We start from the raw sequence: 4,394 nt of genomic DNA on the forward strand, positions 1-4,394 counted from the left end.
CAGGAGCACAAAACACCCTGCTCCCAGCAACCCACTCTAGAAGTTTTGCCTCCCACCGTTTCTTTGATCGAATAAATACAAGATAAGCAATTCCTAGCCCTGTCGTAGTGAGTGCAGCCCCTTACACCGCAGGAGAAACGCGGGTAGCCCTTTCCGTCCTTCCTTTACCCTCCCTGTGGGACAGGCAGGCGCACAGTTCCACCTTGAGGCCAAGTCGGACACAGCAGCCTTTTGTCACCGACGTTCAGAGCTTGCCCTTACTGGTAAGGAGCAGACCAACACCAAGCCCAAAATCTTAGTCCAACCATGCACTTTTCTAGCACGTTGAGTTCATTCCACCTGGCTATTATTTGTGTGCAAGATTTTGCTCTTGCCGTGAAAGCTGTGGCTGTTGTGACTGTAGTTGTTCCCCACCATTATCCCCAGCTGTCATCACATTACTGTTATTAGATCTGATCCTATATCCTCAAAAGGCCACTGATGCAAGACTTAATTGATACATGCTGTAAAGTACTTACAGCATGCAACTTAGCTTCTTGAAATGGAAGTTTTCATTTTCCTTATGGACTTCTGGTCAATGAGCACATGCCCCCAAGTAGAGCTGTGGAACTCAGACCAGCTCTTCGATAAGAAAAGAGACTTCTGCATCCTGCCTTCTGTTTCTAATATTTTATTCTTCTGTATCAGCCCTTTCTCTTCTCCTTTACTGAGGAATATGTGGTGGACACTGCTTTCCTCTGGGAAAATATCAGAAAAAGTACCCATATCACCTGGTCCTCTGCCTGCCCACCCACCAATTTATGCTGACACCCGAGGAGGTCCCAGTCCACAGCTTTCCCAGACAAAAGCTTTGTTAACCCTTTGTCCATGTTCTAGGTTTAGCCCCCAATTCACTGACTCATCTTCATTCCTTTTTTATTTATTTATTTATTTTTAATTATTTGCCTCATCCAGGTAAATGACTTAAACATCTGTAATTTCCCATACTCACAGAAGACTTAGCTTTCAAAATGGGCTTCTAGTTACCATTTTCAAATCTGGTTAAACCAAGACAGGTTTAAGTGAGGGGTCTGGCATCTGGGGTTGTATCTACACATTTCATATACCAAACTTCCTATTCCTTTCATCTTTTCTGTATTTGATGTTTCTTTAAATTTTGAAAGCTACTTTTAGAAAGGTCTAATAGCCTCATTAACAGTTTAATTACACAGGCTTTTAAAAGGTCTTCCCAACACAAACAACTTATTTTTCCCTGAACTACAAAGAGCCACTAGAGCATTCTCAGCAGTGCCTTTTACTCTGATACACAGATGCTGACAGGCCTGACAACCCCTCAACCAGCAAGAGAGCAATTTTATTGCAGCTTTGCCAAGTGAAATACAAGCTTCTGTCAAGAATAACTCAATCAGCCAAGTAGCATCCTCGGGGCCGCACCACCTGGTGGTGTTTTCACTCCACTGCATCTTTATTAACCAAGGGTTACAGGACAGGTGTTACTCAAAAGCTCATAGGTGTTTCCCTGTGTTATTTTGTTGACAGAAATTAGATAAGATGGTTAGTATTAGTACTTACATTGGAATGGCATTTCTGTTTCTTTAGAGACCAGCACGAAGGCTCAAATATATATCAGGAGCTTTCATCATCTGAAGAGTGAATAAAATGAAGAAATAAGAAACAAGCCCAATGTAGGAAAGTAGTTAGCATATCACATTATTTTTGTTAGTATATAGCACTTAGATTAATCTTTTGAATTCAATATCATTTTCTGAGTTAATATATCTAAAGAAGACTTGCAATAAAATATCTTTCTCAAAAAGAACTTGAATGAAAGCAGAAAAAAATCAGAAAGCAGAATGGTAAACAACCTAAGTAAGAACTGACAGAAACTTTGAATTTCACAAGAACCTCTGACAAAAGTGTCTTTTTTTTCCCTTATCTGGCTGCTACGTTACACTTGTATTCATTTTACAAGAGAAACTTCAAGTTCAAACATTTTAAATCCAAATATATGTTTGCATGGATACTGTATTCAGACCAAGAAAATATATCCCTTCTGAACATGCTTTTACAGCAAATGATCAAAATTACTATTACACAGTAATGCAGAGCCCCATCAGCTTATATAGGTATTGCAGATATGTGCACAATGATCACAGATTTAAGCTCCAGGGTACAAAGAAATTGTAATTCCTTGATTTGAGTGTCTTAGCTCAGCCACTTTTAACTACATTTAATGCTATGCTTGTATTTTGTGATAAGAAGGCAAAAAGCACAGGTAGAGTTAAGTCCTTTAAATGAATACACCACAGATGTTATGTCCCAGTCACCCTAGAAGATGGAGCAGAGCGAGAGCAATGACTCCTGCAAATCCCAGGTGCACATTTTGCTGTAGAAACCACAAGAGGCCAGTGCAAGCTCACCCTATGGGGCTGCAGGTTGCCTGCAGCACAAGCCCAGCTAACGGTATCAGACACCCTGCCCCACTGCTTCCCTGACACTGATTTGGGCTCACTACACCTCTTGGTCACCTCAGCTGCAAAGCAAGTCCCCTTGTACCTTAGCATAACAAGCCAGGCAGAACCACAGATTGTAGCCATGTTGAACCATGCATCCAGTTACCAGACAAGATTACAGTGATGATGCAAGTCTGAAAAATCCACACAGGTCAAAATCAGGTCATGTAGCAATTGGTCACTTAAGTCTATAACAGCATCAAAGGAGTTTAGTTTGCATATCACAGTCAATAGAATCCACAGCTAAATACAAACATTACTATGACCAAGACAGAGACAAACCCTCCTATAACATAGCTCAGCAAAAAAAAGAACAAAGGCTCCTCAATTTGATCTTAAATAGAGTCTTGGACCAATGGTCAGGGATCAGGGGTGGGGAGATCCCAGGTGAGGCAGATCAGGGTCATTAAGGCCAATTGTTGCTGTTAGACCCCTAATACTGAACGAGATCATACTTTTCATTTTGCAGTGTGGAGTTATGCATGTGTTTGCTGTGCAGAGTCCATCATGTTGGCAAAAGGTATATTCTGAACCAGGCAGGGCCTTGCCCATTGCTGTGGAGTGGACAAAGCAGAAGGATCCAGCCCCAGAAGAATATCACCACTAATGACATTTCAGGTAACAAAGGCAGCTGTCTGTGAACAGCACAGCACTCTCCCTTTTCAAAGACACTGTTGTTATTTAAGTGCAAATTGATGATGTCCTATGCCAAGACAGTGATACCAGGCTGAACACTCAGGTGACTATTGTAGACAAGACCATTGGTTTGTGAGTCCTCAATTTCAGAGTATTTTAGTAGATATTCCTTCATTTCTCACAAAGGTCTCTGAAATTCTGACATTTATTGCTGTAAAGCAAAGGCGTAAAAACTTAGTGCCAGCTCCTACCGCACTGCCAGGCTGACTGCAAGAGAAGCACACAGGGACCCAAGAGGACCTGTGCAGCTACAGGGTGCTCTGTAAGCATTCTGCTTCCCATTTACATGCCTCCAGTAATGCTGGACACTTGCCGCTCAGATGCGGTTTCCGTTTCTTCAATATCTTTTGCATAAAATTTCACGCCTGAAATTGCTTCCATTCCTGCACCTGTTTGAACCTGTGCTTTCTGCACAAAGCAGGGGGAGCATACCATGCAACTTACAGTCCTAAAGACACTCACGTTTCTCTATAGCTTTTTGATTTTTCTCTCTAGCTGATCAAGCTTTATCTAGTAGGGCGCTGCCTCTGTCCCCCAGCAGCCCATGGTTTCCTGAGGTGAGAACTGCCTCCTGCAAGCGTGGTACATTTTTCTGGTGTGGAGTGCACAGCGAAAGCTGGGACAGCACGGTCCCAGAGTCTGAATTTGCATTTCCAGTGGGCAGCTTGTTCAGATTTTTCACTTGCAGGGACATGTGTACGAGCTGGAAGCAAGGGATTGCCCTCAGGGCTGAGTGACAGTTCCAGATGGATCAAATTCCAGACTGGAAGACACACCCTCTGAACAACTGTGTAGGGAAGAATCTTTCCAGAATTTCAGCGTTTCCTGAATGGCTATTGATTTGTTTATGTTGCTTTACACAGGAGCATAGTTCATAGTCCAAATCGGACAGTAATTTTACATGCTGCTGTGTTCCATCTGCCTCCATTGTCACCTGGCTTTATTGTTCCAAAGCACCTATCAACCAGAAAGATATTCACACATCCTCAACAATGAGATCAAATTTTAGCCTTGTTAATTCCTGTGAAATCCTAGCATGGGTTGTAAACACGTTAGCCGTGCACTGAGATCTAGCACTTCAGAGTTAGAAACACTATTGTGTCATCCAACACCACCGAAATGCCACCGCCTCTGCTGTAGAGCTGGCACGTAACTGCCTGCTGTAGCACACAGCGCTCACTGTGC

Source organism: Aythya fuligula, chromosome 4, assembly GCF_009819795.1.
Source record: "Aythya fuligula isolate bAytFul2 chromosome 4, bAytFul2.pri, whole genome shotgun sequence".
Taxonomy (NCBI): Eukaryota; Metazoa; Chordata; class Aves; order Anseriformes; family Anatidae; genus Aythya; species Aythya fuligula.